This window comes from Nannospalax galili, unplaced genomic scaffold, assembly GCF_000622305.1.
Source record: "Nannospalax galili isolate Female #2095 unplaced genomic scaffold, S.galili_v1.0 scaffold1659, whole genome shotgun sequence".
NCBI lineage: Eukaryota > Metazoa > Chordata > Mammalia > Rodentia > Spalacidae > Nannospalax > Nannospalax galili.
The window spans coordinates 166,555-180,735 of record NW_008342925.1 but is presented as its reverse complement, the minus strand read 5'-3'; the positions used below and the strand labels follow the sequence as shown (position 1 = coordinate 180,735).

The following is a 14,181-nucleotide window of genomic DNA, read 5'->3' as shown; positions in this document are numbered from 1 at the left end:
CAACTGCTGAACAATATCCCTATATTGTCCTTCACCAGCTAACATATCAAAATCTATGGCAATATTCTGTGCTCTATTAGCATTTGCTGTCACCTGGCACTGTTCCTCATACTCAGATTTCCACAACAGATAATCTCCCCCTGAAAGGCAAGCACGTGCCATGTGTTTCCAATCTCCAGGAGGAAGCACATCCATGGACAGGGATTCTAACAAAGGCTGAGTAAAAGGGGCAGTGGGACCATACTGAGCACAAGCAGTTTTTAGTTCCTTAAGCTGCTTAAAAGGCACAGGTGCATGAGACCGCACCCTGTTGCCCTGCTGATCAACTTGCTCAGAAACTGGGAAGACCTGAAATCCATGCACTGACTCTCCTTGCTCTACCATGGCCCCAATGGCCTGTTGTAGTGGAGATTGCAAGGTTCTAAGCGGGTACCAGATTCCTGCCGAAGGCTCCTGAGCCATGGCAATCATGGGAGGTACAACAGCCTTTGGTGGCCTCGGAGGAGGAGGCTCTAATCCTACCATGATCGAGGGTGTTGGGGTGGTCCTAATTCTTTTCTCTTTGTTCTTTAACATTTCCTTCTTCACAGCCTCTAACTCTCTGCCCTTAATTGCTTAATTTCCCAGTGATCAGGCAAAGCAATTATAGGTGGACACTTCTCCTGATCATACTCAACCGTCTCCTCTCCTAGGGCAGACTCATCCTCAGGGTCAAGAGATCCCTCTTCTAGCCCCAGACGGGGGTCCTCATAAAAGGGTGGCAAGGCTAATGGAGCTGGCTCTGGTGGAGCAGAAGGTTTGGTTTCACTTTTATCCCAGCAGTGGCTTATCTGATTCTCCTCTTTAGTTTCAGCCTTTGCTCCTCAGGCCCCAAGCATATTCCTTACAAAAACTGAGTGTCTGTTTCCTTGCCCCATCTTCTCGAGACCAAGATAAATACTCACCGCTCCCCAATTGTACTGAGTGCACTCACTTAATTTCTCCAGCGGTGTCCTTCATTTTTTCCCCTACTTTTCAGGTCCCTGTTCCGGGCGCCACTTGCCCGTGCCAGCCGGCCAAGACGGACAGTACCTGAAAATGGAGTGAGGATTGAAAGAAAAAATAAGAGACAGGAAAGATGCTTGGGAGGGCTGACAGTAGTGCCTGTAGCCCGGTTTATTTCAGCTCTGCCTTTTTATACAGAAGACTCAATTCGTGTCAACAGCTGTTTTTCCCACCTGTATCTGAGGGTCAAGGAGTGGTCAAATACTTCAAAGCCTTCTTTGATCTTTTTGTTTACCACTATTGCCTCCAGGTCAGATATTGTGAGGCTCTCCATATAAACACAGTCCTCCTGATTAGGCAGATTAGGTAAACACATTCCTCCTGATTAGGCAGATTAGGTACTGGTGTGCATAACACAAACTCAGTAAACAAGCCTGCCACAGCTCAATGTACATAATAGACTAACAGCTCCCAACAGTCTTTTTTTAAAAATTAAAATAAAATATTTTTTAAAAAAGATGGTATAGCCCGGCATGGTGGTGCAGGCCTTTAATGCCAGCACTTGGGAGGCAGAGGCAGGTGGATCTTTGTGAGTTCAAGGACAGCTGGGGCTACAAGGAGACCCTGTCTCAAAAAGACAAAAAATTAAAAAAATAAAAAAGATGGTGTAATTACATCTTCTTGGTTTGAGACAAAGGGGGGCTGTCCCAGGGGAGGTCCCTCCTTTAGCCAATAGGGCACCTTTCTGGTGACCTTGATACCTCCTCATTTGAAGTCATAAACCTATCAGCTTTCTTTGTTGACCAATGCAAAATTAGGGGAGGGGACTAAAACTAAAAATCCTCCTAGGTGGACTTGGATTTAAATTTCCTAATCCCCTTTTGGGAAGTCTTTTCTCAGTGTGAGTGTAATTCTTCTTCTTTTTTTTTTTTTTTTGGTCTTTTTGAGACAGGGTCTCTGTGTAGCTCCAGCTGGCCTGGAACTCACTATGTAGACCAGGCTGGCCTCAAGCTCACAGAGATCCACCTGCCTCTGCCTCCTGAGTACTGGGATTAAAGGTGTGTGCCACCATGCCCTGCCTTCTTCTCCTCCTCCTCCCCTTCCTCCCCCTGCTCCTCTTTGTCCCCATCCTCCTCTTCCTCCTTCTCCTCCTCCTCTTTTTCTTCTTCTTCATCTCCCTGTAGCCTCAGCTGGTCTTTAATTCACTGTGTAGACCAAGCTGGCCTGAATGTCACAGAGATTTGCTTTAATCCCTATTATTTCTGGGACTGAAGGTTTGTGCCCAGTTTATAAGTCCTTTTCAAATGTGAAGAAATAGAAATAAAAGTCAGTATAACACCTGGCAAGATGGCATAGTGGTTCTGTGTCTTTTAATAGTCTGTTGCCTGTTGCTCTTTGCTGCATCTGAGATTTTTCTTACCCTTCAATAACTTTTCTTGTTTGTACAAGTGTTGGAGGATTTCCAGTATGTTTATTGGTGTGTGTGTGTGTGTGTGTGTGTGTGTGTGTAGTACCCTTGAAGGCCAGAAGGTGATGACAGAGCCAGAGTTGCCATGTGGGTTCTGGGAGTCAACCCAGGTCCTTTGGAAGAACAGCAAGTGCTCTTATCCCTTGAGCCACTTCTCTATCCCCCTTAACTGTTTTTTCTAACTTTTAATTAATTTGTGTTCCCAAAGGCTGAACACCTGTCCTTTCCTGTTCTGTTGATCAAGTTCTGTGTTTCGAATTATCAAGTAATTCAGTATCCATATATATGACGGGCTGCCCACATGAGAGATGATCTATGGTCTCATGTCTAAGCCCTGCAGATCTCTGCTCACATGATGGTCCCTCCTCAGGAACTGCCTCCCCTACCCCACTTACTCCACATGCCTCATCTTTTCATATTCAGAACAATTAAGCACCTCCCAGCCTGGAGTATAGGCAAGGCAGAAGAAAAGGAGAAGGGCTGAGGGAACTGAAACTAGATTTTAGGAGTGGGCCTACTCCATCAAAGAGGCATCATGGGCTGGGTGAAGTTCGTTGGCAGAGTGCTTGCCTAGCATGCATGAAACCCTGGATTCCATCTCCATCTCCAGCAATGCATAGACTGAGCATACCGTGGAGCACCCTGTAATCCTGGCAGTCAGGAGTTGAGGATCAGAAGTTCAAGGCTATCCTTGAATACATGTAAGTTCAAGGCCAGCTTGGGATGCATGAGAACCTGCCACAAAAAAATAGAAGGCTAGGTGTGATGGTGCACACCTTTAATCTCAGCACTCAGGAGATAGAGGCAGGTGGAGTTGAAGACTGAAAGTTACTCTGCTACTCTGACCATACACACACATGCCATGGCATGAGGGCATCCGCACAGAGACATACACGAAAGAATAACAAATTTTAAGAAATAGAATAGAAGCTGGGCATGGTGGTGCACACCTTTAATCCCAGCACTCAGGAGGTGGAGACAAGCAGATCTCTGTAAGATCGAGGCCAGCCTGGTCTACATAGTGAGTTCCAGGCCAGCTGTGGCTACAGGGAGACCCTGTCTCAAAACGACCCCACTCAAAAAGAATAGAATAAAATAAAAAGGGCATTTGTGGAACGGGAGATATGGCTCAGCAGTTAAAAGCACTAGCTGCTCTTGCAGAAGACCCAGGTTTGATTCCCAACACCCACATAGTGGCTAACAACCATCTGTAACTCCAGTTCCAGGGAATTTGACACCCTTTTCTGGCCTCTGTAGGACATGGGTGCACTTACATACATGCAGACAAAACACTCATACACATAAACTAGAAAAATGATAAAAATTATTTTATTATGTGTGTGTGTGTGTGTGTGTGTGTGTGTGTGCGTGCGTGTGCATGCAGCTATCCCCAGAGGCCAGAAGAGGGTGTCAGGCACACTGGAACTGGAGTTACAGGAAGACGTTGGTCACCCAACATGAGTGCTGGGCACGAAACTCTGGCCCTCTGCAAGAGCAACAATTGTGCTTAATTGCTGAGCCATCTCTTCAGCCCCAAGCTTCATGTATCTTAAATGGCCGCCTGTGTGATGTGCATGGCTCCTGTGGAGGAGTGCCCTTGGCAACGTGTGAAAGACAAAAGAAATGATCACTGCTTAGATATAAATGGCTTTCACTTTCTTTTTTAAAATTTTTTATTGAATTTTTGTGTATTTCATACAGAAAATTATCTTTATAACCCCTTCCCCTTTGGCACCCTCCCATACTCCTGCCACTGGAGTTCATAACTTATGTCATTTGTGTTAAGGTCTACCATGTAAAGTTAGTGTCCCCAGATGCCTCTCAGTGCAAGTTCATCCAATGGGATCTAGTCAGCCTATCTAGAGTCTCTCCCTTTAAGAAAATCAGCTCTTCCTCACCCAGCAGTAATCAGCTGCCAATAGTTCTTCAACTAAGATTGGAGCTTGCTATTTATTTTGTGCTGGGTTTTTGTCTGCTTAAATTTGCATGGGTCTTGTGCATGCTGACACCATTGCTGTAGGTACATATGAGAAGAGTGCCAGGAGCTTGTAGGACTCTATTTCCATATAGTCAGGCACCTTCTCCCTGGCTCTTACAATCTTTCCGCGCCCTCTTCCAAAATGTTCCCTGAGCCCTGGGTGGGTGGATTTTAGTATAGGAGTCCTGTCCAAGGACCCGCATTCTGAAGACTCTTATTCTCTGTGTTTTGGCCATTTGTGACCTGTTGCATTCCTGGCCCTCTGTTGCATGAAGGGGCTTAATTGATGAGAACTGAAAGATGCATTGGTCTTCTCTTCATCCCTTGTTCTATGTTCCATGATCCTTAGATGTAGAGGTTGCATCCTAGATGTGCCACTTAGACTTGGGCAGTTCATAATCTCTCTGTGTGACCAGTTGTAGAACTCTGTAACTATCTCTGTCTCTTGAAAAACAAAACTTCTTTGATGGGTGGTGACTGGGATACTTGTCTATAGATTTAAGGATCCATATTACATTTGTCTAGGGATGTGACAGCCTTAGAGTTTTCTTTTTTAAGGGAGAGCAACAGGGGCAATTAGAGAAGAGAGTGCCAAGGTTATGTATCAGTCAGGTTCTCTCAGAGAACAGAACCAATAGAGTGAATATGTATTACAAAGATGATGTATTAGGTGGGACTACAAGACACCAATGGGGTAGCAATGGCTGTCTTCACATTGGAGAGGAAGGACCACCAGCTGCTCAGTACATAAGGCTGATGCTGAAGGCCTGGAAGTCTCCTGGAGAGCTGCTAGACCCAGAGCACATGGGAAGGATGAATGAAGCCTGGTTCTTGTGTCAGACAAGGGTGGTAGCAGCCATGACAGTGACAGGATAGATGCTCTATCTTCACCAGCAAAGAGTGAAGATGGGCTGGCAAAAGTAGCACTGCTTTTCCCTCAGGCCTCTGGATAGCTGGGATGCCAACGGAAGGTGCTGTCCACTCTGAGGGAGGGTCTTTCCCCCTCAGTTACTCTGTCATAGTTAGCTTCAGTTGTCAACTTGACACACCTGGGAAGAGGGAACCTCAACTGAGGAATTTCCTCTATGGGACTAGCCCGTGGCCATGTCTGTGAGGGTTTTCCTATTGTTGTTTGTTTTTTGAGACAGGGTCTTTCTAGTAGCCCTGGCAGACTTGGAACTCACTATGTAGAACAGGTAGGCTCTGACTGCAGATCTCACAGAGATCAGCTTGCCTCTGCCTCCTGAGTGCTGGGATTAAAGGCACTTGCCTGGCTTTTGTTTTCTTAATTGTCTAATTGATGTAGGAGGGCCACTGTGGGCAGTGTTATTCCTAGGCAGGTGGGACCGGGCTGTGCAAAGACCATAGCTGAGAAAGTCAGGGTTTACCAGCTGGAGTTCCTGCTTTGGCTTCCCTCAGTGACGGGCTGTAACCTGAAGATGAAATAAACCCAATTCTTCCTAAATTGCTTTTGGTCATGGTGTTTATCACAGCAACAGAAAAGCAAACTGGGACATAATCTTTTCAGGGAAAACTCTCATACCTGCTCAGAAGTGGGTCTCTCCAGATCAATCAAGTTGACAGCCAAGGTTAATCATCACAGGTAAGTTCTGAGTGTTTGTTTTGAGACAAATTCTCTATATTTAATCCAGGCTGCCCTCAAACTGTTCATCCTCCTGCCTTGGCCTCCTGAGTACTGGGATTACAGGCATGAGCCTCCACACCTGACAATGAGGTGAATATATAAAAGAGTGTATTCTGGAATTCGGAGTCAGTGAAATACGTGAATAACAAACATTTGCTGAACTAAAAATTATTGAGTTGCTGGTATTTACCAAGTGCTCACCTAGGCTCTTGGAGATAACAGGGTGAACAAGACAAAGTTAGCTGCCATCCTGGAGAGGACACCCAGGTCAAACTACTGTTTGGTGGAGTGTGACATCACCTATGATGTCAGTTACACTTGTACCTTGATTTGTGGGTACACTTGGGAAGGGCACATGGGTTAATTTGTAAAGGATCAAATCTCTGATAACAATCAGGGTCATTGGCTAGCAATAAAGATGGCATATTTCCACTGTCTTATCTTCTGATCTGAGACAGGGGCTCCCTCTCTAGCCAGCAGGGTTCTCTTTCCAGCTGACTAGTTCAAACCAGTTCAGATAAGTCCTAGGCTGGACCTGAGCACCTCTTCATTTAAAGCCATAAACTTACCAGCCTTCTCTTCTTTGTTTAAGCTGACCAATCCAAAATTAGGCTTTCCCCAAACCAGCAGGAACTCTTAAAAGATTCAAGTCTTCCTGAGGGATTCAGATTTTGGTTTCCGAATTCCCTTCCCGACTTGTGGAGATCTCTCTCTCTCTCTCTCTCTCTCTCTTTCTCTCTCTCCCCTTTCCACCCCCCTCCTTTTCTTCCTCTCTTCCTCTCTGTGTGGATGTGTGTATGGATGTATCATTCTTTATCTTACAATAAAAGTTTGTTTGCTTCTTGTCTGCTGGTCTGAAATTTTTGCTGCTTTTTTTTTTTTTTGGTCTTTTTGAGACAGGGTCTCCTTGTAGCCCAAGCTGGCTGTCCTGGTTTGTTTCTCCATTGCTGTGACAAAACACTCTGACCACTACCAACTTGGGGAGGAAAGGGTTTATTCAGCTTACATCTCCCAGGTCAGAGTTCATCAGGGAGCCCAAGGTAGGAACTCAGGGCAGGAACCTAGAGGCAGGAGCTGGAGCACAGGCCATGGAGGAACACTGCTTACTGGCTTGCTCCCCTGGTCCTGGCTCAGCCTGCTTTCTTATGCAACACAGGCCGACCTGCCCAGGGGTGGCACCACCCACAGTGGGCTGGGCCCTCTCACATCACTCAACAGTCAAGAAGATGCCCCTCAGACATGGCCACAGGCCAGTCCAATAGAGGAAATTCCCCAATTGAGGCTCCCTCAGCCCAGGTGTGTCAAGTTTGACACTAAAGCTATCCAGCACACTGGCCTAGAACTCACTTTGTAGACCAGGCTGGCCTCGAACTCACAGAGATCTGCCTGCTTCTGCCTCCTGAGTGCTGGGACTAAAGGTGCACGCCACCAAGCCCGACTGCCTTTTAATTCTTTAACTAGCTGAGAAAAAAACACCCGACCCCTAGACAGTGACCATCCAAGACCCCTAGACTGGTAATGTGGCCGCAACAGATTGGCCCTGCTTAAGAGTTGAAGGTGGGAGGCTGGAGAGATGGCTGAGTGGTTAACAGCACTGAATGTTCTTGCAGAGGACCCAAGTTCCATTCCCAGCACCCACATGGCAGCTCACAACTGCCTGTAACTCCAGTTCCAGGGGATCTCATGCCCTCTTCTATTGTGCCCTCTTCCATGGGCACCAGGCATGCATGCAGTACACATACATACATGCAGGCAAAACACTCATACACATAAAATCAAATCTTTTTTGTTAAGTCTTGGCTGCTATTCTCCCACTGCATAAACTGGGGGGCAGCTGTGTGTGTGTGTGTGTGTGTGTGTGTGTGTGCGCGCGCGCGCGTGCACCTGCAATCCTAGCAGTCAGGAGGATCAAAAGTTCAGTTATTCTTGTCTACACTGTGAGCTTGAGGACAGGATGGGATACACGAAACAAACAAAACTTTATAGGTGGGATAGACATGGGCCATAAAAACAGGGCAATGGGAAGGACTATCCCTTCTGGGTCCAAGGATTGCTTGGTCCTTTGGGATTCTTTTTTCTTTTTTTTTCTTTTTGGTCTTTTTGTGACAGGGTCTCCCTGTAGCCCCAGCTGTCCTGGAACTCACTATGTAGACCAGGCTGGCCTTGAACTCTGTACCACAAAACAAAAGAATTACAGAAAAAAGCAAACTGGGCATGGTGGCACATGTCTTTAATCCCAGCACTCAGGAGGCAGGGGCAGGTGGGTCTCTGTGAGATGGAGGCTATCCCGGTCTACATAGGATGTTACAGACTAGCTGGGGCTACAGGGAAACCCTGTCTCAAAATACAAACAACAACAATAAAAGCAAACAAAATAGTGAGATTGGGTTCTGGGTGAAGTGGTGTATGCCTGCAATCCCAGCATACTGGAGGTTGAGACAAGAGGATCATGAGTTTGAAGCCAGTCTGGATAACATAGTGAATTGAAGGTCAACCTGGTTTACATAGAAAGACCCTGTCTCAGAAAACAAACAAACAAACAGGGACTGAAGAGATGCCTCAGAGCACTGGCTACTCTAGCAGAGGACCTGGGTTCAGTTCCTTGCAGTCACATGGCAGCTAACAACCATTCATAACTCCAGGACCAGGGATTCCAATGCCCTCTTCTGACCTCTGAAGCCACTGAATGTATGTGGTACACTTACATACATGCAGGCAAAACACTCATACACATAGAATAAATATAAATAAGCCAAAATTTTTTTAAAGAAACAAACAAAAAACAAAGGTAGATATTAGCTTCTAAAAAATATTCCTGGAAGGCTGGAGAGATGGCTCAGTGGTTAAAAGCACTGACTGCTCTTGCAGAGGACCTGAGTTTGATTCCCAGCACCCACATGGTGGCTAACAACCATCCCATAACTCCAGTTCCAGGGAATCTGATGCCCTCTTCTGACCTCCATGGACACTGCATGACATGGGTACACTTACATACATGCAGGCAACACACTCATACATATAAAATAAAAAATAATAAAATTAAATTAAAATAAAAATATTCCTGGAACTCTCCCTCAGTTTCATTTTCTGCCTATTGATTCTTATTTACCCTTTAAGTCCCACCTCAAAAACACTCCCCACCCACTTTCCTCTCTTTCGTTCTTTTTTTTTTTTTTTCTCATTAAACTGGTTTCAGTGGGTCACAAAATTCTGTGACAAATTTTTAGTCAAGTGTGTCCATTAAAAAGCATTGATTTGGGGCTGGAGAGATGACTCAGGGGTTAGGAGCACTGGCTGCTCTTTCAGAAGTCCCAGGTTCAATTCCCAGCATCTACCTGACAGCTAACAACTGTCCATAACTCCAGTTCCAGGGGAATCCGACACCCTCTTCTGACCTCCGTAGGCATTGCATGGAACAGATGCATTCACATATATGCAAGCAATACACTCATACACATAAAATAGATAATAAATAAAAATTTTAAAGTACTTATTTTAAAAACTAATAACTTAAAACTGTCACACACACACACACACACACACACACACACATACAGAAAGTCCATAAATCATTCTCCTTTCCTTTCGAAGTTTTTATGATGTGCTGTTATCATTAACCAGTCTTTTTTTTTTTTTTTGTCTTTTTTGAGATAGGGTCTCACTATAGTCCCAGCTGACCTGAACTCACTATGTAGACCAGGATGGCCTTGAACTCACAACGATCCATCTGCCTCTGTCTCCCGAGTGCTGTGATTAAAGTCATGCGCCACCACGCCCAGCTCAGTCTTTTTTAAAAAAATATTTTATTATTTTTATGTGTATATGTATATTGCCTGCATGTAGGTAAGTGCACCCGTGTTGTGCAATGCCCACGGAGGACAGAAGAGGCTGTCGGATCCCCTGGAACTGGAGGCTGTCAGATCCCCTGGACAGTTGTTAGCTGCCATGTGGGTGCTGGGATTTGAACCTGGGTCTTCTCCAAGAACGACCAGCGTTCTTAACCGCTGAGCCATCTCTCCAGCCCATTAACCAGTCTTTTACTATTAAACTTAAATGACCAATTGGGACAAACAGTTCTGAGACTGTTCTTCCTCCACTGATTAAGACTAGGGTGTCAGGTATTAGGGATAATATTCATATCACCGTCTGAGCTTTCTAGGCAGACCTGGTGACCTTGCAGCTCCAGCAGCCTTCTAGTCCATGACATTGATGACACACATAGCAATGATCTGCCTCATACCAGAAACAGCAAAACGACCCAGAGGAAGATAATCAGAGACATGCCTGGAACCATGTCAACAATGGCTGCATCACTAGATTTCAAGAATTTAGGGCCGTCTTCCAGCTTCTTACCAGAATGGCAATCTTTTCTGTTTTCTTTTTTTTCTGTTCTGGAACTCACTATATAGATCAGGCTGGCCTTGAACTCACAGAGATCCGCCTGCCTCTGTCTCCCAAGATCTGGGACTACAGGCGTGTGCCACCACGCCCAGCCAATTTTTTCGTTAAACACAGAGAACTTGCAAGCTATATAAATTGTATGACAATCCAGCACAGGAGCTTAGCCAGCACTAATTTGGCCTGGATGGTATACTTTAATCAACTAAGCAATGAAGCCAGCTGTTTCCATTGGTGGGTCATTTTTGCTGTCACCAGAACACTGTCACATGAAACATCTTTGACAGACACATTCTTTACATTGAAGCCTATGTTGTCCCAAAGGAAGACCTTGACTCAAAGCCTCTGTGCATTTCAACAGACTTACTTCGGTTGTGACATTGACTGGAGCAAAAGTAACCACCATGACAGGTTTGAGAACACCAGTCTCCCTTCAGCCCACAGGGACAGTACCAATACCTGATAGGTAAAAAGTTGGGGAGGTGGAGAGCGAGCAGATAGAGGAGGCACCGAGGCACAGATAGAACTCTTAGCAGGATACAGCTTTATTTCGCAGAGGACACGTTTCCCTCAGGGAAGGGAAAGATGTCAGCCCATGGGTTGTGAGCTGGGACTTACATACGGGGGCTTTAGGGTGCAGAAGGGGGGGGGGTTTGGGGGAAAAATCAAGCAGGGGGAAGAAGGGAAAGCAGGGCCAGGGGGAAGCAGGAAAAGCAGGGCTTGTAAACCTGGCTCCTTCAGTCTGCCAGGCAGGATCTGGGTCTGGAAGTGTTTACTTTTTCCCTCTTAAGATAAGGGAAAAGCTGTTGTGATAAACAGCTTCTAAAATCTCTGGTTAACGGGTAGAATCTGCTTATCTTGTCTTTGGAGATCAGAGGAAAGGCAGGCTGCTTCTCAGCAGAGTTTGTTTCCCTTGACTTCAAAGGCCAAGGTTCTTATCAGCTCAGTTCCCTTTTTCGGGCTCCAAAAGTCCATAGGTCCCTGTTGGGGAGGGGGGAAGCTGCTGCTGTTTGGAACCCTAATAATACCACCAATTTTGTAGACGTCCTGGAGGGGCAGTCACAGAGGTTTTTCAGTTGGACGACTTGGTAGTAGGATGCAGTCCAAAGCTCCCAGCAGTGTGGTCCCACTGGCACTGCCATCCTTACTAGTGACTTTCCATCCCTTGAACCAAGACATATTGGCACTTGGCTCCAGCACATTCTCACCATTCCAGCCAGAAATTGGCACAAATGCTGCTGTGTCAGGTTGTAGCCAATTTTCTTTACATAGATACTGACTTCCTTAACAACTTCCTCATATCTCTTCTGGCTGTAGGGTGGCTTGGTGGAATTCACTTTGTTGACACCAACAATTAGCTGTTTCACACCCAGTGTGTAAGCCAGAAGGGCATTCTCGTGGGTCTGCTTCAAATTCACCAACACCAGCAGCACCCATCAGGACAGCACAGTCAGCCTGAGATGTGCCTGTAATCATGTTTTTGATAAAGTCTCAGTGTCCTGGTTTGAAGCAGGGTCTCCCTGTAGCCCCAGCTGTCCTGGAACTCACTATGTAGACCAGGCTGGCCTTGAACTCACAGAGATCCGCCTGCCTCTGCCTCCCAAGTGCTGGGACTACAGGCGTGCGCCACCGCGCCCGGCTTGTAATCATGTTTTTGATAAAGTCTCTGTGTCCTGAGGCATCAAGGATAGTCACATAATATTTGCTGGTCTCAAATTTCCACAGGGAGCTGTCAATAGTGATACTGCACTCACGCTCAGCTTTGAGTTTGTCCAAGACCCAGGCATACTTGAATGAGGCTTTTCCCATCTCAGCAGCCTCCTGCTCAAAATTTTCAACGGTTCATCTGTTGATCCCAACACATTTGTAGATCAGATAACCAGTAATGGTGGACTTGTCTGAATCTACGTGTCTAATGACCATGATGTTGATGTACACCTTTTCCTTTCCCATTTTGGCTTGAAGTTAGTAACAGTTTTCATTTCACCTGTGTTCTGACTGCAAACTTGTTGCGAAAAAAGCTCTTTTGGTTAAAAATATATTTTTCTGCCAGGCGTGGTGGTGCACGCCTTTAATCCCAGTACTTGGGAGGCAGAGGCAGAGGCAGGCAGATCTTTGTGAGTTTGAGGCCAGCCTGGTCTGTATAGTGAGTTCCAGGGCAGCTGGGGCTACAGGGAGACCCTGTCTCAAAAAGACAAAAAAAAAAAAAGCATATTTTTCTTTTCTTTATTTAATATTTTTTATTTTACTGTTTTTACTTTATGTGTATAAGTGTATTGCCTGCATGTGTGTAAGTGCAACCCACGTCATGCAATGCTGGCAGGTGTCAGAAGAGGGCATTGGGTCCCCTTGAACTGGAGTTATAGGCAGTTGTTAGCCACCATGTGGATGCTGGAATCAAACCATGGTCCTCTGCAAGAGCAGTGGGTGTTCTTAACCACTGAGCCATCTCTCCAGTCCCTTATTTTTCTTAATTAAAAAAATTTTAAGCCCAGCATGGTGGCACATGCTTTTACTCCCAACACTTGGGAGGCAGAGGCAGGTGGGTCTCTGTGAGTTCCAGCCTGGTCTACATAGCAAATTCCAGGGCAGCTGGGGCTACAGGGAAACCCTATGAGTTTGTAGTATATACCACCATACCCAACTCTTCTCTATTTTTTTCTTCAGACGTGTTCTCAGAGTTTTCTTTGCCTTCCTTTCTGTGTACTAATCAGTTGTCCAGAGAGTGGCAGCTATCATTCAGCAGAGCTTGAGCTAAGGTCTGGCACACAAAAGGTGTTGATAAATGTTTGGTGAATTGCCAATGAATTTGCAAATAACTCCTGTTCACTGGGCCATACAGCTATTAAGCCCTGTCATTAGTGTGCCAATAGTTCTCAAACTTGAGTGTGTTAGAATCACCAAAGGCTGTGAATTGCTGGACTCAGCACTGGGTGTGTGTGGTTCAGTAGTTTTGGGGGTGCCTAAGAACTGACATGTCAAAGTAAGTTCCCAGCTTTGAGTAGCAAGAATTTGATGAGCAGTTAGTTGATGCCTGTGTGTGGCTGCGGTGACTGTTCACACTTGGCTGTTGGGTTATGATGACCATCTGACCACCTGACCTTGGGATTGGGAATTTAGCCCTGGGTTCAGTGCTCCTCTTCAAGGGTGGGGGTGGGGGTGGAAATGGAGGTGGAAGAAAAAAATGGCCACCTGACTTTCAGGGTTTTTTTGTATAGGATGGAGAGTGCTTTATAAAAGTCATACCTTTGGTTTTTGAATGAGTAAGCTTATTAAGTATATAGTAAGCCCAAGTAAAAGAATAAATAGCAACAGATAGATAGATAGATGATAGATACATCATTAAATCATGTGTTTACTACATCCAGCAGAGGGGTTGGAGGGATGGCTCAGTAGTTAAGAGCACTGACTGCTCTCTTGCAGAGGACCCAGGTTTGATTCCCAGCACCCACATGGTGGCTAACAACTGTCTCTAGTTCCAGGAAATCCATGCCTTCTGATCTCTGCAGGCATCGCACAACATGGGTGCACTTACACGCATGCGGGCAATACACTCATGCACATAAAATAAAAATAATAAATAAAATATTTTAAAAACAAGAAAACATCCAGATGGCTGAGGAAGCCAAGGCAGTTAGCTAGTGTTCCCAACTGAGTTCTCTCCAAGGCTGAGTGTCTCATGACAGAACTTCTGGCTTCTCTTTCCCA

At 45.6% G+C, this 14,181-nt stretch overlaps 1 pseudogene; it reads right to left on the bottom strand.

Annotated features, from left to right (window-relative positions):
- Positions 1 to 10,209: 10,209 nt before the first annotated feature.
- On the bottom strand, positions 10,210 to 12,426 carry LOC103738812 (annotated as a pseudogene).
- Between the last annotated feature and the right edge of the window lie 1,755 nt (positions 12,427 to 14,181).